This window comes from Nycticebus coucang, chromosome 13 (genome assembly GCF_027406575.1).
Source record: "Nycticebus coucang isolate mNycCou1 chromosome 13, mNycCou1.pri, whole genome shotgun sequence".
NCBI classification, from domain to species: domain Eukaryota; kingdom Metazoa; phylum Chordata; class Mammalia; order Primates; family Lorisidae; genus Nycticebus; species Nycticebus coucang.
Window position 1 is genome coordinate 32567650 of NC_069792.1, and position 24553 is coordinate 32592202.

The 24553-nt window shown below is 40.3% G+C and overlaps 1 protein-coding gene and 1 pseudogene across 1 annotated transcript in view; one reads left to right on the forward strand and one right to left on the reverse strand.

Moving 5' to 3' along the window:
• The window catches only part of LOC128563315 (minichromosome maintenance domain-containing protein 2-like), a 304071-nt gene that overhangs the window by 184219 nt on the left and 95299 nt on the right, over positions 1–24553 (forward strand). The gene's annotated exons all lie outside the window — the stretch shown is intronic.
• On the reverse strand, positions 7237–14918 carry LOC128563317 (disks large-associated protein 5-like; annotated as a pseudogene).

The following is a 24553-nucleotide window of genomic DNA, read 5'->3' on the forward strand; positions in this document are numbered from 1 at the left end:
ACTACTTTGCTTTGTCTAACTCCTCATGTACTGTCAAGTAAAGAATAAAAATTAACACTAATAACTATCATGCTAACTTTTAAAAAACAAATGACAAAAATAAGTATTACTGGAAATCCTTTGCAACTGGGGAATAGTGATTAATTGATTAACTGAGTATTACCAAAACTCTGGTTTAACCCTCATTGTTAAAACCCCCTTGAAAATGTATGGGTACATTGTCCTAACAAGTACTTGTAGAGCATCTTCTAAGTATTTTATTTGTTGATAATTGAGGGTCATATAATAGCAGTTTAGTAATAAATGTGAAGCATAAGCCTTTCTTTGAATTAGAAAACTTTACCCAAGTATCTTGTCTCTGGTACTTATTGGATGACCTTAAATCTTTCTAAGACTTAAATCCTTACTTTAAAATGGGGATAACAACAGTATTCATATGTCAAAATGCTGCTATATGATTAAATGAGACACACAGTAATGCATATAAGCTTATAGCAGAATGTCTGGCAGATGGTTAGGATGTAATCATTAGCTGCTATTATTTTTATTAAATGTGGGGTTAAAAAGCCATCATCCTAAACCCTAATACTTAAGAAATATACAGAAAAAACTGAAGAAATGTGACTTGATAAAGTGCCTCCTAATAGTGAATATCTGAATAAAAACCCACAAACATTATGTCACTTAATAATGAATTTTGGTTTAGTAAATCCACTCAATAAAGGATTTAAAGTACACCATTTGTCCCCAAACTGATGGGTTATTTCCAGTCACGTAGGTTTATTTCTACTTCTTATATGTTAAGTATGGCTGTTAAAGAACAAATATAAAATTAGGTGCGGACTTTTGTACTGATGCACTTGGTACATTTTTTGTCAACTATGAATTCTCTGAAGAATTTCAGGTATCTTGTAAGATTCTTCCAAGGACATTTTTTCATGTCACCAGACAACGCACATGTGAGGATTACATCAAAAACTGTACTTGAGGCTTGGGCCTGTAGCTTACTGAGTAGGGTGCTGGCCACATACACTGAAGCTGGCAGGTTTGAGCCCAGCCTCGACCTGCTAAACAACAATGACAACGGCAACCAAAAAATAGTCGGGCATTCTGGTGGGCACCTATAGTCCCAGCTACCTGGGAGGCTGAGGCAATAGAATCGCTTAAGCCCAAGAGTTTTGAGGTTGCTCTGAGCTGTGATGCCACAGCACTCTACCAAGGGTGACATAGTCAGACTCTGTTTAAAAAAAATAAAAAATAAAAAACTGTACTTGAAAAACAGTTATTTCTTGAGAGCTGGACTTAGGAACATGGGAGGAAGAACTAATATGAATGACTGCATTGGGAATATTAAAAGAAAATTTTTTTTCTCCTTGGAGGCAGAGTCTTACTATGTTACCCTCTGAGCTACAGAGTGCTGTAGCATCACAGCTCACGGCAACCTCAAACTCTTGGGCTTAAGCGATTCTCTTGCCTCAGCCTCCCTAGTAGCTGGGACTACAGGTTTCTGCCACAACACCCGGCGATTTTTGTGCTGTAGTTGCCATTATTGTTTAGCTGGCCCCTGCCGGGTCAAACCCACCAGCCTTGGTGTATGTGGCCGGCGCCCTACCCACTGAACTATGGGTGCTGCCTTTAAAAGAATTTTTTTTTTTTTTTTTTGAGACAGAGTCTCAGTTTGTTGCCCTGGGTAGAATGCCCTGGCATGACAGCTCACAGCAACCTCCAGCTGTTGGGCTTAGGCGATTCTCTTGTCTCAGCCTCCCGAGTAGCTGGGATTACAGGTGCCCACCACAACACCCGGCTATTTTTTTTGTTGTTGTTGCAGTTTGGACGGGGCCGGGTTTGAATCTGCCACCATTGGTATATGGGGCTGGCACCCTACTCACTGAGCCACAGGCACTGCCCCTAAAAGTAAATTTTAATGACTGTATGGAAGGAGCTTTAAATTCTTCTGTGGATATTATTAAAGATGTTTTACTTTTGGAGACCACTATGATAACAGAGGGAGTTTTCTTTTTTCAATGAGCTATAGACCGCGCTGCACTAAGCGCTACAGACTTTCTAGTTCATCACTAACTAAACAGTTTTGAAATCCCAGTGTGAGGCCCTATAGGGAAAGAGAAAGAAAAAAGTCTGCAATCAAACAAGAAGTTCAGCAGCAGTCAGAATTTAGGAACAATTCCAAGCTTCATTTTTTTAGATCAACATTAAGCATGCAAATATCTGAAAAAATTCCAGAAAAGACTAAAATGTGTACCATGCCATTATAGGATTAAGTGCCAAGAATTTTTATAAGGTTGAGATATTGTGTAAGAATTATAGTAGGCATTTTTAAAATCTCTCTAATGAAGAACTTACACAAACATATCTGTTGTAATTAAAAAGAAATTTCAATTAGAAATTCAGAAAAACCCTCAATGCTCAGATAATAAAATGAAAAGCTTTAGTCTCCAAAATAAGTATTAAACTGAACTATTCCCATTTCTATCATTTTGCTCTTCATGAAAAATCATCCAAAAGGACACTATCCTCAACAGTGTGGGGCAGAGGAAAGAATCATCGGACTGACTGAGGAGATGTTGGGTTTTACGACCAATGCCGTGAACTCTGCTTTTAAAGGCATCCTATGTTTACACACGAAGCAGACAGTAAAGAGCTGAGGGAATGAGCTCTGAAGACGGACGACCTGACAAGTCTGATTCTGCCCTGGATTAGCTATGAGACTCAGGAAAATGGCCTCGTCTTGCAAAATAGAGGTAAAAGGCACTACCGTATAGATAGGAACTCAAATAACAGCACAGTCACCATGACGACTCCTACTAGTATAACGGCCTGCCACAGCAAAGGACACTGAAGTAGTCTCCTAACTCTGGATCTTGCCTGTGCCGCTTTCTGGCTTTCTAACCGCAAACAAATGCCCCCTTTCTTTATCTCATGATCTATAAGAGATCCTTCCAGCTATACCACTTTGTGATGGTCGTCTAAAAAAGAAAGGGCGTGGGAAGCTAGCTAACAAAATTATTCTACCTTATTTGGAATCCTTGATAATTTAGAAGTTTCAGTGATACAGTAAGTGATATTTAAAAGCTTTAACCTAATATTGAATAGCCTTTCTAAAAGAAGTCACTCAGGTGAAAATGGCATACAAGCATTCATTTATTCATTCATTAATCATCTATTATACACTTTAAAATGTGCAAGGCACTGGAAATACAAAAATGTTTCATTAATACCTGGTAACTATCCTCAAGAAGTTCACATTCTAGGCTGGGCAGGGTGGCTCACGCCTATAATCCTAGCACTCTGGGAGGCAGAGGCAGGTGGGCTACCCTGGACTCAGAGGTTCGAGACCAGCCTGAGCCAGAGTGACACCCCATCTCTACCAGAAAAAAGCCAGGCGTTGTGCCGGGTGCCTGTAGTTCCAGCTACTTGGGAGGCTGAGGCAAGAGAATCTCTTAAGCCCAAGAGTTGGAGGTTGCTGTGACCTATGATGCCATGGCACTCTACCGAGGGCCACAAAGTGAGACTCTGTCTCAATAAAAAATAAATAAATAAAAAGGAAAAAAAAAGAACTTCACGTTCTAGTGGAGAAGAAATTTAAACAAATCACTACATACAGGCACACCAAGGGTACTAACAGCAAAGAACTCACAGGTTGTTTCAAGAGCAAAGAGATTCCCAACCTATCTAGGGATTAGCTCTTAAGAAAAATATCCTGGACAGCTGACATGACAACAAGGCTTATAAAAAGACCTGGGTAGATAGGAAGTCTGGACTTCAGTAGAACTCAAAGACTGGGACTGAAATAGGAAGTAGTCTTTTTATTTTGTACAAACTTATTTGTCTTCAATAAGCAGAGGTAAATATTGAGTAATAAAAGAAGTTTATAGCTAGGCCAGATGTGGTGGCTCAATCCTGTAATCCTAGCACTCTAGGAGGCCAAGGTAGGTAGACTGCCTGAGCTTAGAGGTTCAATACCAGCCTGAACAGGAACAAGACCCCACCTCTAAAAATAGCCAGACTTTATAGTCCCAGGTACTTGGAAGCCTGAAGCAAGAGAATTGCTTGAGCCCAAGAGTCTGAGGTTGCTGTGAGCTATGACACCATGGCACTCTACCAGGGGCGATAAAGTGAGACTCTGTCTTAAAAAAAAAAAAGGAGTTTCTATCTAAGCTGTTTAAGGGAAGGATCATGCCTTCCTGGTAGGAATGCAAATTAATACTCATCATCCTTAATGCTCATCATCCTTAATCATCAGAGAAATGCAAATCAAAACTACTTTGAGATATCATCTAACTCCAGTAAGATTAGCCCATATCACAACATCCTAAGACCAGAGATGTTGGCGTGGATGTGGAGAAAAGGGAATACTTCTGCACTGCTGGTGGGAATGCAAATTAATATATTCCTTTTGGGAAGATGTTTGGAGAACACTTAGAGACCTAAAAATAGATCATTCAATCCTATAATTCCTCTACTAGATATATGCCCAGAAGACCAAAAATCACATCATAACAAAGATGTTTGTACCAGAATATTTATTGCAGCCCAATTCCTAATTGCTAAGTCATGGAAAAAGCCCAAGTGCCCATCAATCCACGAATGGATTAATAAATTGTGGTATATGTACACCATGGAATATTATGCAGCCTTAAAGAAAGATGGAGACTTTACCACTTTCTTGTTTACATGGATAGAGCTGTGATATTTTTCTTACTAAAGTATCTCAAGAATGGAAGAAAAAGTATCCAATATACTCAGCCCTACTATGAAACTAATTTATGGCTTTCATATGAAAGCTATAACCCAGTTATAACCTAAGAATATGGGGATGAGGAAGGGGGAGAGACAGGGGAGGGAGGGGGGAGGATGGGCAGAGGGAGGGTGATTGCTGGGATTACACCTGCGGTGCATCTTACAAGGGTACATGTGAAACTTAGTAAACGTAGAATATAAATTTTTTTTTTTTTTTTTTGTAGAGACAGAGTCTCACCATACTGCCCTCGGGTAGAGTGCCGTGGCTCACTCACACAGCTCACAGCAAGCTCTAACTCCTGGGCTTACGCGATTCTTTTGCCTCAGCCTCCGGAGCAGCTGGGACTACAGGTACCCGCCACAACGACAGGCTATTTTTTTTGTTGCAGTTTGGCCAGGGCTGGGTTTGAACCCGCCACCCTCGGCATAAGGGGCCGGCGCCCTACTCACTGAGCCACAGGCGCCGCCCAAATATAAACGTCTTAACACAATAACTAAGAAAATGCCAGGAAGGCTATGTTAACCAGTGTGATGAAAATGTGTCAAACGGTGTATAAAACCAGTATATGGTGCCCCACGATCACATTAACGTACACGGCTATGATTTAATAAAAAAAAAATTGATCTTTAGCCCTTAACATAATGTCTTACAAGGCACTTAATACTTACGAATAGGCTCGGTGCCCATAGCACAGTGGTTACCGTGCCAGCCATATACATCCAGACTGGTAGGTTCCAACCCAGCCCAGGCCAGCTAAACAACAATGATAACTGCACAACAACAAAAAAAATAGCCAGGCGTTGTACTGGGCACCTGTAGTCCCAGCTACTTGGGAGGCTAAGGCAAGAGAATAGCTTGAGCCCAAGAGTTTGAGGTTGCTGTGAGCTGTGATCCCACTGCACTTTACTGAGGGTGACACAGTGAGACTGTCTCAAAAAAATATATATGTAGATAGATATATATTTATATATGTTAAATAAATAATTAAATACTTGCAATTAAAGAAAATACTGAGCAACCATTTATACATTCTAGCAATTCACATTCTCTAAATTTCATAAAACCACCCCTTAATGAATTCAATTTCCTTATAATTTTGCCATTTTGTTATTTTCAACAATAAGCTTTTTTGGTAAACAAAAAAGTGGTTTCTATATTGATATCAGGATCCCATCAGCTTTTCCGGGCAGCGCCTGTAGCTCAGTGGCTAGGGTGTCAGCCACATACACTGAGGCTAGCAGGATTGAACCTAGTCCAGGCCAGATAAAACAATGGAAACAAAAAAAAAAAAGCCGAAAGCCAAGAGTTCTGGCAGAAACCTGTAGTCCCAGCTACTAGGGAGGGAGCCTGAGGCAAGAGAATCACTTGAGTCCAAGAGTTTGAGGTTGCTGCGAGCTGTGACACCATAGCACTCTACCCAGGGTGACAATTTGAGACTCTGTCTTGGAAAAAAGAAAAGAAAAGAAAGAAAGAAATATGGTTTCCTTTGGGTGTGCCTTATAAAAAATCTTGTATTCAAAATAAAATTTTAACTTTGAAAAATATAAGCAGAAATCATTCTTAAGCCTTCAAGCACATAAAACTCATCTTACAGAGGTTGGCAACCATCAGAATAAAGAAATAAAAAAAGAAAATGAAGACACAGGCTTGTGCTGCACCCCAAGGACTCAGAAAGATGTAAAACAAACTCAGGATGATGGCTGCCAAACACAAATAAAGTTAAAAGGGGAATTTCAGGCTCGGTGCCTGTGGCTCAAGCGGCTAAGGTGCCAGCCACATACACCTGAGCTGGCGGGTTCGAATCCAGCCTGGGCCCACCCAACAACAATGACGGCTGCAACCAAAAAATAGCCGGGCGTTGTGGCGGGTGCCTGTAGTCCCAGCTACTTGGGAGGCGGAGACAGGAGACTCCCTTGAGCCCAGGAGTTGGAGGTTGCTGTGAGCTGTGATGCCATGCCACTCTACCCAGGGCGACAGCTTTCTGTCTCAAAAAAAAGTGGGGGGGGGGGGCAATTTCAGGATAGTTTTCTAAGGTATGAATTTATTTTTAACTTTTCACTGTGGAAAATTTTAGAAATACACAAAAGGTGACAGACGAGCATAATGAACCACATGTACTCATTACCCTGCTTTAAAAATTACCATACCAACATTCTGGTATTGATGGCTCATTTATCCCTATTCTTCACTTTTTTTTCTGGAGTATTTTAAAGCAATTTTAGACAACTTTGTGGTTTTGTTTTTTTAAATACATCAATGTGTATTGCTGGTAATATCTTTTTTTAAAAAACGTGAAATCATCTTACAATGTCCATAAAGTCTTCGATTTGCCTCCAATCTACAGACAGAGCTTAATTCTTCTCTTGAATGTGTGTTGGACTAATGACTATCTTTGAATTAACCGAATATGGTGGATGTGATGGTATGTGACTTCCAAGTCCAGGTCATAAAAGGCATTGCTAGTTCACTTGGATCATTCATTCCGGAAAAGCCAGTTGCCATGTTGAAAGGACAGCGAAGGCTATGTAGCCCACATGCAAGAAGGCTTTCTGCCAAGAACCACAAGAGTGAGTCATCTTGGAAGTGGATTCTCCTGCCCCAGTAAAGCTTTCATCATTGATGGTCTGTGCCTAGATCCATTAACTCATCAGAAGTTATACAGTGATTCTTCCCGTTTTGTCATTCCTTTTGCAATTATGAGCTGTTGATTCTTCTATGAAGAAGTACTACTTTCCATCATTAGCTCTTTGGTACAAAGAAATTATGTTTCATACCAAACAAGGATAAATGTTTGATTCTTTGACTGATTGCAAGAATAATAAATCAGTAATCTAGTAACCTCTAAGGTATTTGATGAGTTGTTCTATTTTTTTTTTTTGAAGCGTCCATGTGAACTCAAGGGTCTTTATATATTAATGTGTTCTAACCCACTCCAATACTCTTTCTCCATGTTCTAATTGTCCAATCTTTGCTCAACTAAAGCTCCCATAAATTCAGCTCTTTTGTAGTTTTGATAAACCTTCAGTAATTGCAGATCGCTTCTGTGTGAAAATTTAAGGCAAGATGTCTTGAGATAATCTTGTACACTGCTTGCCCAGAAGCTGAAATGACCGTTTTCCAGGAACTCTGGTTCCCTTGAGAGGAAAATGGTATTGAGAGATCACAACTTGAATGCTGGGGTTGTTGATTGCTACTTATTTGTTACTGCTTTTAGGCATTTCCAGGAGAGAACACTAATACATACGGTTTGAAAATGTAAAAAAAAGAAAAAAATTATGATTCCATGTTATGTTTGAAAATGAAGCAAAAATTATAGGATTTTCACTTAAAATCTTTGATTTCATATTTGTTTCTCTTTCCTCTTCTGCCTAAAATCTTGTTTCCCATGACATTAACATAATTCCAGGATAACAACTTTATATAACTTACTATCGAATGCCATATAAAACTTCTTTGAAGGTTTTTGTTTTTGTCTTTGGCATATAAACCCATGAGATATAGTCAAAATCTTATTATTCTAATGATTAATTATTCTCTAAGTATTTACAACAAAAATCAAAATATAGTTAGGTTATTTTTTCCTTTAGTTTATTTTCCATTGTTAGAGGTCTCTTTGTTATTGCATTTTAATTTTTGTTTTTAAATCATGTAAAACAAGGGCTGGGCCCAGTGGCTCATCCCTGTAATCCCAGCACTTGGAAGGCTGAGGTGGATGGATTGCCTGAGCTTACAGGTTCCAGACCAGACTGAGCCAGTGCAAGACCCTGCCTCTAAAATATAGCCAGGCGTTGGGAAGCTGAGGCCAGAGGATCACTTGAACCCAAGAGTTTGAGGTTGCTGTGAGGTAAGACGCCACAGCACTCTACCAAGTGTGACCAAGTGAAACTCTGTCTCAAACATACATACATACATAAATTATGTAATTATACATGGTTCCAAAGTCAAAACAATGAACAAGATTCACTCAGGGACATTTAACTTCCACTTCTGTTGGGTCCCCTAGCCTCTCCCTCCTCAAAGTCCCAGTTTTGATTTATTCCTTCATCATCTCCTCAGTAGAGTGCCGTGGCGTCACAGCTCACAGCAACCTCCAGCTGTTGGGCTTCGGGTATTCTCTTGCCTCAGCTTCCCAAGTAGCTGTGACTACACGTGCCTGCCACAACACCCAGCTATTTTTTTTGAAGTTTGGCCAGGACTGTGTTTGAACCCACCACTCTCGTTATATGGGGCTGGTGCTTCCCTGAACATACATCATTTTATGTGCAGTTTATCTTTGGGATAGATTCCTAGAAATGTAATTTCTTGGTCCAAGTGAAATACATACAGTTTTCCTAAATGTTACCAAATTTCCATTGACATGGATTTCCATTTGGCATTCCTACCGGCAAAATGTAAGAATGCCTGTTTCCCCAGCAAGGCTTAACCAAACAGACATTCTTACCTATTTCTGGATTTTTACATTAAGACTTACATTTGCTATCCCTAATGCTTTTCAAGATTTCTGTTACGTACAACGTAGTTCACTGTTACTAAATCATATACAACACACTTTAAGATAGACTGCAAATGGCTTTTCAATAAAAATCCATTTTCAGTGTCAAATAATTAATTCATTAAAACATAGGTACCATTGGGCATTCAGTCTGGTATCTTGTCTTTTATAAGAAAGGAGTAGAGCTGCGGGTCTTTTACTTCTTTGTGCCTTCATTCCTTGAAGGAATGACTGTCTTCACGATTCAACTAAGGGCTCTACTGAACTCCAACCCAAGTTCAAGTGTCATCACTAGCATCGTTTGATTTTTCTTAAAGTCTTTCTGCCACTTCATATTAATTAATTTTCTCAGTCAGATCATACCTGACACTTCACTTATCTCTCATTCTCTTCTTTATGTGGCATTACTAAGCAATTATCAAAATTTCTTACAGATTTATCATTAGAAGAGCTTTTGCACACGGCTCATTTTTTAACGCTATTCCCACTCGAGTCCCTGTGCTCATTATCTAACGCCATGACTGGTAGGAATACTCTCTTAACCAGCCTCCCACTCTCTACTTGGTCTCTCCTCTCTGCAGTACCTACTACAGGGTATTCTAAAAGTCTCCACACATACGAAAAACTTTAACACAACAGATCCCTTAGACTGTGTTCTCCAGGAGTAAGGGAGAAGACTGTGTATGTTACAAAGAGGTGGCCATAGAGAACACCTAGAGAATATTTTGTAATTTTTTTCTACATATCTATATCTATCTTTCTTTAATTCAAATTGAGTAAAAAAGGGAAATTAGAGGCTCAGCACCTGTAGCTCAGCAGCTAGGGCGCCAGCCACATACACTGGAGCTGGCGGTTCGAACGGAGTGCAGGCCTGCCAAATAATAACTACAACAAGAAAAGAAAAAACAAAACCAGCCAGGCATTGTGGCAGGCGCCTGTAATCCCAGCTTCTTAGGAGGCTGAGGCAAGAGAATCATTTAAGTCCAAGAGTTGGAGGTTGCTGTGAGCTGTGACAGTATCGCACTCTACCGAGGACAATATAGTGAGACTCTAATGCAAAATAAAAAATAAAATAAAATAATGGGAAATTAGACAAATTGATATACTTAAAGCCTAAAAGAGGATATTTTTACAATCCTAGTATCTGCTACCCTTAAATTAAATGCCAATGATGGCATGTATAAGGATGTTTGCAAAGTACAATAAACTTTACACACAGTGGAACAGACTATTATGTGACATTTTTCAGCAATATGATTACTAGAATCTGTCTCATTACAATAGCAAAAATATTTTCAGCATGTAATAAAGAAATGGTTGAACTATGTATCTTACTATGTAGAACAAAATTATATAAAATTATATATATATATATATATATATATATATATATATATATATATATATATATACATCGGTCCATCTATCTTGGGCTCGGTCCCTGTAGCTCAGAGGTTAGGGCACCAGCCACATACACGGGAGCTGGCATGTTCAAATCCAGCCTAGGCCCGCCAAACAACAATGACAACTACAACCAAAAAATAGCTTGGTGTTGTGGCAGGCGCCTATAGTCCCAGCTACTTGGGAGGCTGAAGCAAGAAAATCGCTTAAGCCCAAGATTTGGAGGTTGCTGTTAGCTGTGATGCCACAGCACCCTACCGAGGGTGCAAAATAAAACTCTGCCCCCCACCCCCCCAAAAAATATATACATATGTATATAGGTTCAGTGCCCATAGCTCAGTGGCTAGGGTACACTGAGGCTGGCGGGTTCGAACCCAGCCTGGGCCTGCTAAACAACAATGACAACTACAACAAAAAAATAGTCCCAGCTACTTTGGGAAGCTGAGGCAAGAGAATTGCTTAAGCCCACGAGCTTGAGGTTGCTGTGAGCTATGACTCCACAGCATCCTACCGAGGGTGACATAGCAAGACTCTATCTCAAAAAAAATAAATAAATAAAAAGTTTCTAAATGTAAAAATAAATTCCTTTTCTGGCATTGTTTAAAGTTAGAAAAGTACCCCTAAGTTAGCGATTACTAAATTTATCTGAGGCAAGATTGCTTGAGTTTAACTTCCAAAGCTGCCATTTACCCTGTGTGTGTGACCCTGAGCAAAATAATGAACCTAACTGTGCCTCAGTTTCCTTATCTAATAATGACAACAATACCTACCTTATAGGCTTGTTGTAAGGATTGAATAAATTAAAACACCTGGCACACAGTAAGCACATTCCAGAAGCAGTATTTTCATAAAGCACAAGATCAATTAGTTTTCTAAAGTCCTGCACTATGACACAGTCCAATGAATATGCTCATGACTTCTTCAAACCTGAACTACCACTTAATTCCTGGTCTATAAAGTTACAGCTTACCTGGATCAAAATTATCACCAAATATTCTCTTGGCAGGAATCTTCAGGGCCATAGCAGGAAACTGCTTCTTTAACTAAAAAAAATTTAAAATAACATTACAAATTACAAATAATTTTGCAAGTGGTCTAGTTATGCATGCACCAAAACCAAATATAACCTGATTTTGAAGAAAACCCATTCTAAAACACTTTTAAACAGATGCCCACCCAATGTACAGTATTAAGTTATACCAGTAAACCACACACTGACTCAGCATCTTTATTTGCCCCAATAAAACACTTGGTATCTGTGTTGCCTTGTATCAGTTACTTAACATCTCTGGGCCTCAGTTTTCTGGCCTGTGAAATGGAAGTAATTTTAGCAATTCCTTTACAGATTTATTGTGAGACTTAGAGGAGATTGGATGTTAAGTGCTTGGATGAGAATCTGATGTGTAAGTACATGTTACTCACCATTTATTACCTCAAGAGGAGATGTGATCTTTTGTGTTCCCTCTACATGAACAGATTAACAATAGTTTTCTTTCTTTTCTTTTTTTTTTGTTTTTTGTTTTTTTGAGACAGAGCCTCAAGCTGTTGCACTGGGTAGAGTGCCATGGCATCACAGTTCACAGCAACTTCCAGCTCCTGGGCTTAGGTGATTCTATTGCCTCAGCCTCCCAAGTAGCTGGGACTACAGGCGCCCACCACAATGCCCGGATAGTTTTTGGTTATAGATGTCATTGTTCGGCGGGCCCGGGCTGGATTCCAACCTGCCAGCTCTGGTGTATGTGGCTGGCACTGGCCGCTTAAGCTAGAGGTCCTGGGCCAACAACAGTTTTCTTAAAAAGCTGATGTATTGACACCTGCCCACGCTCGATGGGCTCCAGGTAGGGTCTCCAGCCCGGGTCGGAGTCCGGGGCTCCACGTCCTGCCCCCCTCCAGCGCCCAGGCCAACGGGAGGCATTAGAGGTGAAAAGGAGATCAGGTCACCACCAAGGGAAATGTATCCGGAATGTTCTCAATGTCTGCCCTCTGGCTGAGTGAATGGATTGCTGCAGTTCAGGCCTGTTGAATCAACAAGGCATTCAGTAGTGAGACTTTTATTATCAAATAGTACTGACGGAGGAAGTTTAGTTTCCTCTTCTGGTGAGAGGATATTCTGTGATGGTTTAATTTTTTCAGGGCTACTCATCAAAACATCGCGTGATATAATTGAAGAATTAGCTCCATTCCTTCCACAACATCTGAAATTTCTTCTTTTTTGTTAATATTATCTGCTACTCCACCAGCAAGAAGAGGCAAACTCAATTCTTTCAATGGGTAAGTAATGCACGCCAAAGTTTACCCTATTTTCATCATGTTTCGCTTCGATTAAATCTTGTGATCCAGGACACTGAGCATCTTCTCCTAGGTTGCTCTGGCTTTCAGGAGTATTTTCGAACAAAGTCTTCTTATCATCGTGTTCATTTTTGGTACTCCAAGGACTGGAACTCTCTGGTGATGCAGTTTGTCCTAGGAGGCCCACCGCACCCCTGCTCTGAGACGCAGCTTTGCTGACAGACTTAGGTGTTCAACGTCTTTTGAGAAGGATGTTCAAAAGAAATGGAAAGTCTTGAAACTGATATAACGGGACTTTCAACCCTGAAAAATCCAGCATCAAACACTATTTTATCAATCTCCTTTGGCATCCGAGAGGCTGCTGCCTCCGCATGTTCTCCCAGCTTCGTCTTCTCTCTCTCTGCACTTTTTATTGCAGCCAAGCGATTTCTAGCTGCAATTCTTCCTCCATCATGTGGAAGAATTTGTTTTGGTTTATTCACCATACTTGAGATGACTTTTTTCCTGAAGACTAAAATGCTTGCATTACTATTGTTTTGCCACCCAGATTCTTCAAGTCTGGTCAGATTGTTGAATTTTTGCTTTACATCTTCTATCTGAAAACTAATCATATCCCAGAACCTGTCCAGATCTGTGTGAGTAATCTCCTTTTCACCTTGTTTATATTCACAATCATTCACTAGTCCTTCAAATTGTTTGACCCTTTCCTTCATAAGGAGTCTTGTTGGACCAACTGCTGTGCGAAGACGATCTTTAGCATCATCTGGAATGTCCGATCTCAGCTTCTTCTCCCTCTGAAGGCAACTTGACATTGTTAATTTCTCAGTTTCTGACTGGAGGATATTTCTGAAATATGGTACATATCTGTCCTTCCTTCATTTCAAGTGATGGGACCTCTGTTACTGGAAGGCCATTTGACTTTTTAATAGATTTATTATGATTTAAGACCTGTTCTTCATTCCAAACTGTTAGAGAACACAAAGGATGTTGTAATTTATTTGAATCTTGCTGTACTAACTCAGTAGCTGACATTTTACATTTTAGCACCAAAATATCTTTTGTTGCTTCTTGAGTCTTATCCTCTTCTATTTTGCAAGGGGTCCAGGTGTAACTGGGTGTCGAGAAATCGTCAGCACTTCTGGGAGTCATGGGTGTGACTTGATAGGTCTTCAGACCATCCAGGCGCTTTGCAGGTTTTGTTTCTTTTTGGGGGGCGGGTCTTCCTTTATTTGGTGCCTTTCTTCCTGGTTCACTGTCACCAGTGGCTCTTGAGAATGGCTTTCTTGCTGTGCTGGATGAGACTGCTCCAGCAACCTGCTTTGCTGCTTGAGCAGCAGATCAAGTCATTCTCACCGACGTGGGCACTACAGGCTGTCCAACTTTTCCCTCTTTGTCCAACACTTTGTTTTCAGAAGTTTGTCTTTGACCAGGTCATACTGCTGGTCATACTCCCATTATTGGGAGTGATGTTCGAGCAGTACGAGTGAGCCTCCTAGGACAAACCAAACAGGTCTTTGGCCTTTGACCTTGTAATCCATACAGAAGAAGTCTTTTGTGGCCCAGCTTTCATAGCATTCAGGTTTGATGAAAGGAAACCAGGCGTATCAGGTCTATAAAAACCCACTTTAAACGCTTCTCGTTTAGCTTTCTCTTTCTCTGTGCTTTCAATTTTTGTAGTTGCTTTTCTTCTTTGTATTTTTGGAGCGTTTGCTTCGTTGGTCACACAGAACAGTTTTTATTGACCTTGGCTTGGCGTTTTCTAGAGCAAGCTCTTGAGATGTCTCATCTAATTCAACAAGAATTCTACCTTCCAAGGTTGGAATGCTGACATCTTTCAAACCAAAGAGTCTATTTTGTTCATATTCCTTTTGTCTGTTTTTGTTTCTCAGACAGTGATTTCCTTTGAGCAAGTTTAGTCCTAATCATTTCAGTACTGAAATCCTTTCTGAACCGACTGGCAAAATGTGATGAAGACATTCTGAAGCACCTCCTAGCGTGAACCTCAAGTGAATCAAAAGTTAAGGAACCCTGGAAGTGGACGCACACCACCGCCTCCAAGGCTCGCCTCCATACAACTAAACTTCCTGCACTGAGCCCATCTTTGGATTTTTAAATAATGCTTTCTGAGTATTGTATATAAAATTTTAGAAGTGAAATTTCTGTGCCAATGGATATAGAAACATTGCTTTAAATGTTTGCTAAATATTGGAAAAAAAAGCTGATGGATTTTGCTTTAAAAAACCTCTGCTCTAGCCTTCTTATTAATATTCTAATATATTCAGGCGGCACCTGTAGCTCAGTGGGTAGGGTGTTAGAAACATACACGGAGGGTGGTGGGTTTGAGCCTGGCCTGAACCTGTTAAACAATGACAAGTGCAACAAAAACAAAAAAAAAAAATAGCCAGGCACAGTGGCAAGCACCTGTATTCCCAGCTACTAGGAGGCTGTGGCAAGAGAATCACTTGAACCCAAGAGGTGGAGGTTTTGAGCTGTGATGCCACAGCACTCTACCAAGGGTGACATAGTGAGCCTCTGTCTCAAAAAAAAAAAAAAATTCTAATGCATTCATATCAGATTTGCATGTCCCCAGAGAAGGTAATCTTGGCCCTGAAGAAATTAAATTTGGGACAGTAAAGTCACAAAAATGGGTTATATTTATAACATAAACTTAATATAAACAAAAACCACACGCAAATATAAAAACTACAGTTCTAACACCTCGAAATACCAAGAATAAAAGAATGCATTAATCACTTTACAATATAGGCATACTGTCAACTGGAAAATCTATAAAAAAAGAAAAAGACTTTTTTTTTTTTCTTTTGGCCAGGGCTGGGTTTGAAGCCGCCACCTCCGGCATATGGGACCGGCACCCTACCCCTTGAGCCACAGGCACCGCCCAGAAAAAGACTTTTTTTCACAAAAGTTTGTAGAGGAAAGAAAAGAGAGGCAAAGAGGAATTTGGTGATTAAAAGACACTTGATAGGGCGGCACTTGTGGCTCAAAGGAGTAGGACGCTGGCCCCATATGCCGGAGGTGGTGGGTTTAAACCCAGCCCCAGCCAAAAAACCACAAAAAAAAAAAAAAAAGACACTTGATAGAGCTATTAACCAGTCCTTTGAACACTAACTGGATTTTTTTTTTTTTTTGAGAGAGAGAGTTTTGGCTTGGCACCCATAGCACAGTGGTTATGGCACCAGCCACATACACCAAGGGTGGCAGGTTTGACCTGGGGCAGCTAAGCAACAGTGACAACTGCAACAAAAAAAATAGCCGGGCGTTGTGGTGGGCTCCTGTAGTCCCAGCTACTTGGGAGGCTGAGGCAAGAGAATCTCTTGGGCCCAAGGGTTTGAGGTTGCTATAAGCTGTGGCACCACATACTCTACCGAGAGTGACATAGTAGGGATCCCTCTCAAAAAAAAAAAAAAAGAAAGAAAAGAAAAGAAAAAAGAGAGTTTCACTTTGTTACCCTTGGTAGAGTGTCGTTATAGTTCAGGGCAACCTCAAACTCTTGGCTTAAACGATTCTCTTGCCTCAGCCTCCCGAGCAGCTGGGACTACAGACACCCACCACAATGCCTATTTTTAGAGATGGTGTCTCTCTCTTGTTCATACTGGTCTTAAACCCATGAGCTCAGGCAATCCACCTGCTTCAGCCTCTCAGAGTTCTAGGATTACAGGCATGAGCCACCATGCCTGGACTCTAATTAGATATTTGATACTAAGGCATTACTGTTCTTTTTTTTTTTTTTTTTTGTAGAGACAGGGTCTCACTTTATGGCCCTCGGGAGAGTGCGGTGGCCTCACACAGCTCACAGCAACCTCCAACTCCTGGGCTTAAGCGATGCTCTTGCCTCAGCCTCCCGAGTAGCTGGGACTACAGGCACCCGCCACAACGCCCAGCTATTTTTTGGTTGCAGTTCAGCCGGGGCCGGGTTTGAACCCACCACCCTCGGTATATGGGGCTGGCGCATTACCGACTGATCCACAGGCGCCGCCCCCTTTTTTTTTTTTTAATGTGATAGTGGTTTTGGTTTTAAGAATTTTTATCTTTTGGCTGGGTGCAGCGGCTCACTCCTGTAATCCTAGCACTTTGGGGAGTCAAGGTGGGTAGATTGAGCTCTGAAGTTCAAGACCAGCCTGAGCATGGGCAAGACCCCATTTCTATAAGAAAAAAACGCAAATGGCAAGGCATTGTGACGGGTTACCTGTAGTTCCAGCTACTCAGGAGGCTGAAGAAAGAGGATCACTTGAACCCAAGAGTTTGAGGCTGGTATAAGCTATGACACCATGGCACTCTCTAGCAAGGGCGACAAAGTAGAACTCTATATCAACAAAAAAAAAAAAAAAAAGAATTTTTATCTTTTAGAGATGTACACTAAAATATTTACAAATGAAATGATATCTGAGATCTGTGTCAAAATCATTGATGGAATGGTACAGGATGGAGATTAATTAATCAAGAATAGCCATGTACTGGTAATTGTTGAAGGCTAGTGGTACAGTTACGTTATATTACCTTCTATATTTATACTAATCTACTTCTGCATGTATTCGACAATTTCTTTAATAAAATGTTTAAAAATATAAACTATAGTCATCAAATATACATTTAAGCTGACAATAAAATGCTTACATTTTGGAAAATTTTATTATATTTTTTATCTTTTCTTTTACTCTAAAAGGAGAATAGTTCAAGAATTTGTGTTTTTTGAAATACAGGCCAAGTTTAACCTCATGTCTGCAGTTTCAAAGAACACAACTGATACCATTTTTCTGTTTTATTTCCTGCCCCTCACCACAGGAGGCAGAATTAAAAGGAGTTATACAAAAAGACAGAGGTAGACACAAAAACGAATGAAGTAAGAAAAAGATGAAAAAAAGGAAGAGAAATAGAAGAGCAACAAGGGAGATGAATGATAAAAAATGAATTACATATTAAAAAATTCTGCTGCAAAAGTTTAAAGACAGGGCATTTCAAAGAAGAGAGAAAATAAGTGATCATGGGGGAAGGGGCTCATACAAGTTTTATTACTTCACCTTTATTATTAAAGATATACAAATATACACACACACATATATATATATATATTTTTGAGATATAGTCTCACTTTGTCACACTGGGTAGAGTGATACCCTGGCATCACAGTTCACAGCAACTTCAAATTCTTGAGCTCAAGTGATTCTCTTATCTCAGCCTCCCAAGTAGCTGCGACTACAGGCGCCCACCACAACACCCAGCTATTTTTTTTTTTCAGAGACGGGGTCTCACTCTTGCTCAGGCTGGTCTGGAACTCTTGAGCTCAAGCAATCCACCCACCTTGGCCACCCAGAGTGGTACGATTACAGGTGTTGAGCCACCTCACCCGACCAAAGGTACACAAATATTAACACTCTGTCTATGAGATCATCAGCTATTTAATTCATAAAACCAACTTCAAGTGCAGCACTGGGATGGATCGCCATACTGCTCAGTTTTTAGGTGAAATTCCCTGTACACCCCTTCCTTTTATGAACAGTTCTGCTAAAGGTAAGTTTAGAAAGTAAGTGTAGCCTATAAAATATTTTAAGCAGAATGTAGAAAGAAGTCTCAAATTTCAGTTATTACTATTTCTTTTTCTTTTTTTTTTTTTTTTGGCTGGGGCCAGCTTTGAACCCGCAACTTCTGGTCTATGGGGCTGGCACCCTACTCCTTGAGCCACAGGCGCCACCGTTACTACTATTTCTTTAAACAAAATTTCGTCTTATCTAAGAAGATCATATAAACTGTGTTCATATGAGAAAGATATTGTAATGTTATTTTTCCCTGAGCATAACTAGGTATCCCAGTGGGTACAGAGTTTACAATCCTCAAAACAAGGATGAACATGCAGATAACAGGTATCTAAGAGTTTTCAGCAGAACTAACAGTTCAACTCTTACTCAGTTTCCAAAATAAAACCATTTTTTAAAAATTATGGAAGGCAGCCTGGGTACGGTGGTTCATGCCTGTAATCCTAGCACTCTGGGAGGCTGAGGTGGGTTGAGTGCCTGAGCTCACAGGTTCGAGACCAGACTGAGCCAGAGTGAGATCTCCATCTCTAAAAACAGCCAGGCATTGTGGCTGGTGCCTATAGTCCCAGCTACTTGGGAGGTTAAGGCAAGAGAATCACTTAAGCCCAAGAGTTCGAGGTTGCCTGAGCTGTGACACCACAGCACTCTATCAAAGGTGAGAAAATAAGACTCTGTCTCAAGAAACAAAAAAAATTATAGAAGGCTAGCCAGGCATTGTGGTGGGTGCCTGTAGTCGCAGTTACTTGGGAGGCAGAGGCAAGAGGACCACTTGAGCCCAAGAGTTTGAGATTACTGTGAGCTGTGATGCCAGAGCACTCTATCCAGGACAATACAGACTATGTCTCAAAAAGAAAATCATGGAAGGTATTTATTTGTATGCACAAAGTTCTACTGGCTTCTACTTCTTTCAAAAGTGGAACTTTGGCAGGGAACAGTGGCTTATCTTGTAATCCTATCACTTGGGCCTCTGTGTAGGATCTTCAAGGCAACACTGTCCACAAACATTGGTACCTGTGTAAGATCTGGCCTGATGTATCACAACAGAGTCTGTGGCCTACTCTAGAAAGTATGTACTAGGAGCACTGCAAACACTAGATTATGAATACTATTTCATATCTGCACTATGAATGCATAAAAATAGGTTTTAATTATTTAAGTAAATAGCTAGGGTCTCTCATCCCAGGTAACTATCAGAAATTCTGAAAGTTTATACACATTTCAGTTGTGTGAGGTACTTAAAATCTGGAACCTGAGACTTACCTTCTAACTAAGTATGAAAGGAGAGTGGGTACATGACATAATTTCAAACTTAAACCTTACAGTTGGGCAATTTAAACAGAAATATCTTGATGATTAACAATTATCAAAGAGGTAGGTAGAAACAATTGATTTCTAACATTCTAGGACAGTAAAATGTACAGGGTGGCCATAAAGTTCGTGCATGAACTTTAAGCCATTATCTAGTTCTCTTACTTTCAATGATTTATTTGGAGCCTCTCAATGGTATCTGTTCATCTTCTTCTCTAAGAATTCTTTAGAGTTACAATGCATTTGAAAAATCTTACCCTTTTCTTCTTATCTGATATGTGCAAATATTAATTTAATCATTCAAATAAATCTCTCTCATTTGGTCATTTTCTCAGGTTATTTAGTTTTAAACAAAAATCTTATAAAACGACTATTCCTTACAGTGTTATAAAGTTTATCAAACTCTGCATATCTCCTGAAGACAAACCATTCACTCCTGCCCACTGAGACCAGAACTTTATAAACCTGTGGAGATAAAAAGTAACATAATGAAACAAAATTCAATTGCAAAAAAATTTACTGTCTATTTAAATACGTGAAAATCTGTTTTCTTATCCACGACACTGATATATATTGTGATTCTGTAAGATACATAAGCATGTCAACTAAAACACTTATTATATCTTGACAAAAGGTGATATTCTATTTTAGAAATGTTGCTGGGCATGGTGATTGCTGCCTATAATCCTAGCACTTTAGGAGTCTTGAGGCAGAAAAATCACTTGAGGCCAGGAGTTTGAGACCAGAGTAGGCAACAGCGAGAACCCATCTCTATAAACAAAATCAGCCAGACAAGGTGGCAGACACTTGCAGTTCCGGGTCCTCAGAGGGGTGAGGCTGAGGACTGCTGAGGTCAGAAGCTACGACGATGCCACTGCCCTCCAAGCTGGGCGACAGAATAAGACCTTGTCTCCAAAAGTTGTGAAATATTTCTGTAATTTTCAAAGAATAACACTATGTTTGCTGTGGGTTTTCTCTGAAAATTACAGAAATGTTTCTTTGTGCTCATTATTTAGAGCTATTAAATTCTCTCATTTTATCATTCTTGCATCATATTTTTCCCCAAGAATAAAATATTATAGATTCAATTGACGTCATTTTCCTCTCTTCTTCCTCAGCCATATATATATATATATATTTTTTTTTTTTTTTTAGAGACAGATTCTAACTTTGTTGCCCATGGTAGAGTGCTGGCATCACAGCTCACAGCAACCTCCAGCTCTTGGGCTTAGACGATTCTCTTGCCTCACTCAGCCTCCTCAGTAGCTGGGACTACAGGTGCCCGCCACAACGCCCTGCTATTTTTTTGTTGCAGTTTGGCTGGGGCTGAGTTCGAACCCACCACCCTCGGTATATGGGGCCGGCGCCCTATTCACAGAGCCACAGGTGCCACCGCCTTAGCCATAGTTATTACTTTGAAATTATAAAGTATTTTAAAAGTGATGCCTGGCACACAGTAAACAATTATTAGTCCCCTTTCTTCCAGATCATCTTTTAAACATTACATTTCAAGCTAAAAACTTATCCTCAGGTTTCTTACTTCCATCTTACATGCGTTTAATATTTTCCTACATAATCTCACATAATCTTATGAAGCCTATGAAGTAAGCAGAATATTGCAGCTTCCACTATAACTCTACTATACATGAGGAAATAACAGAACAAAAATTTATGGAACTTGCCTAAGTTCACAAACTTAATAAAAAAACATAAAACTGAGACTAAAATCTAAAGCTAATTGTCTACCCACAAGAAACAGTATCAATTATAATATACAATCAACCCTCATAATTCATTCTACAGGTACTCTCAGAATGTAATTCAACATACCAACAGTAAGAAAAGAGTTTGGAGGACCAACGGTCTTGGACCATTTCTAAAGCGAAAATAATAAGAATCCAGCTATATGAGGAAAGACTAGATGATGCTGGCTTGAGTTACCAATCTTACTATATTACAGTGATGATGAGGGGAAACATATGATTTGCTCTGGGGTTTATGATGCAACTTTCCACAGTCTGTTGAACAAGTTAAAAAAAGAAATAAGATTTACTTCAGAAGACAGGCATACTAAAGTGTATAAACTATCTCTTCCCATGAAAGATAGGTAACCTATACTCACAAGTTCATATTTAGATAATATTGTGAGGAAAACATCTCTCTGATCCTATAGGTGATATTATACATGAATTCTGTAGTACTGTTTAAACTTTAAAATATGGTCACACTGGCTGAGTGCACTGGCTCACACCTGTAATTCTAGCAGTTTGAGAGCCCAAGGAAGGAGTATTACTTGAGGCCAGGAGTTTAAGATGAGCCTGGATGAACACAGTGAGACTTGGTCTCTACAAAAAATTTTAGAAATCAGCCATGCATGGTGGTGTGTGCCTAGCTACTTGGGGGACTGAAGTGGGAGGACGGCTTGAGCCCAGCAATCCTGCAGTGAGCTATGATGGTACCACTGCACTGAAGCATGGGTGACAGACAGAGACCTTGTCTGCGGATGAGGGGAGAAGGTTATATTAACAGCTCACCCATAGTCTCCGTGAAAAGGCCTAGAATGCAAAGCTATGTCCTTCTGTAAAAGAGGGGGAAAGGTCTCATCCAGAAGGTGAGGCAAACAAGGTACTGGTATCAGTCACCTGTGCAAGGAATGCATGCATCCGGGTGGATAGGAAGAGAGGGTAATGTGTAGGGGGATAATCTGGCCCTTTGGGTCTGAGCCAAGAGGGCAGCCAATGGTTTAGGAGAAGCTACTGGACGAAAAATGTTAGAATATATAGTAATGGCTCGGTGCCTGTAGCACAGTGGTTACGGGGCCACCACATACACTGAGGCTGGCACGTTGGAACCCAGCCAGGGCCAACTGCAACAAAAAAATAGCTGGGCGTTGTGGCAGGCACCTGTAGTCCCAGCTACTGGGAGGCTAAGCAATTGAATTTTTTAAGCAGGAATTTGAAGTTGCTGTGAGCTATGATTCCACTGCACCCTACAGAGGGCAATATAGTGAGACTCTGCCTCAAAAAAAAAAAAATAGAATAAGTAGTGAGATGATACTCCCCACACCGAAAGAATACAAAGTGGGCTCAGCGCCTATGGCTCAAGCGGCTAAGGCACCAGCCACATACACCTGAGCTGGCGGGTTAGAATCTAGCCCAGGTCCACCAAACAACAATGATGGCTGCAACCAAAAAATAGCTGGGCATTGTGGTAGATGCCTGTAATCCCAGCTACTTGGGAGGCGGAGGCAGGAGACTGGCTTGAGCCCAGGATTTGGAGGTTGCTGTGAGCTGTGATGCCACTGCACTCTACCCAGGGTGACAGCTTGAGGCTCTGTCTCAAAAAAAAGAACATAAAAGTGGAGGGTAAAGGACCTAGCCAAGGTCGTAGTGAAGCCTAGGAAATAGGGTTGGTTTTAGAGTATAACCCATATGCTTTAGCTTTTATTTTACATTAGTTGGGTCACACTAGGATAGGTTGTTAACACGATTATTATCGAGAAATATCACGAAGTGCGTCCTTCCTGCATAACGGTGCTCTCCTATCTGAGGATATGAAGACGTATTTATACCAAAGTACATGGATTTGACTTACAAGCAATTTATTTTAGTACTAATAAAATAATTCTCATTTCTAATTCTGGGAGTCTTGTCCATTGTTTGCTTTCTTTGGGGAACCATTTCACTTCCAGCCCATTGGCTCTTTGTATCCGAAATAACAATATGATTGTGATATTTCTCTCTTTGGCTAACCTTATGTGTGCATTCCTCTAGATATTCAAATTCATACAATTGCAATATTCCATAAAACAAAATAATTTCAAATTTCTTGTGTCCTGAGGTCTCTGTCACAGATTTCCTTACAGTGCGTTAGTTGAATCATCGATGAGATAAGATTAGAGATCATTGATAGCCACTATTGTCAGAAATATTTACAAGAAGGAACCTTTACAACAACCTTACAATTGGCACTTATGAAAACAGAGGGGTGAGAAAATGGCCATTACAAATGACTTTTTAAAAAACAGAGGAAAGGAGCAAGTGAAATATTTTCTAAAAAACCTTATATGCAATGACGCTTCTAAAAAGTTATGTGTGTGTTGAATGTTGTCTTAGGAACTCTTTGTCTTCCATTCCTGCTGATTCCTGTGAGGGATGTTGTATAATTCACTGAATAAAAAACAAAACAAAACAAAACAAAACTGATGTTACTGTAGTGGGTTTGAAATGCTCAATGCACCACAGTATACAACCTTAAAGTTAAGCTCCCTTTTCACAGCAACCACTGTATAGCTCCTCAAGCGTCTTTGGACCCAACTGCATGTACACACTGAGGCCCCCTGGTCTTTGATGCACCGTTTAGAAGTTTTGTTGGTTACATAGGCACAAACTTGTGGGGGTTTTTCCTTCATTTGAAAACTCAGCGATAATTTTGCTGCAAGAGGTGAGCGGCAGTGCCCCCTAGGAAAGCACTAGTGGGATTCCGATTATTTCACAAGGTAAAGCAGGGGTGGTACCTGTAGCCACGAGGTCAACTAAACTGAAAGATTGCATAGGCTTTGACATGGCCATAAGTTCTGGGGTAGCCGCTAAGCTGTGCTAGGGAAGAGGTGGCAAGTGAAAAGAATGCTTGGGGTGGTGCACTGAGGATGGCACACGTCTGTAGGTTTTCTTGTTTTTTAGACAGTCTCACATGGTTGCCCCAGGCTACAGTGCTGTGGTGTCAGAGCTCACAGCAACCCCTAACTCCTGG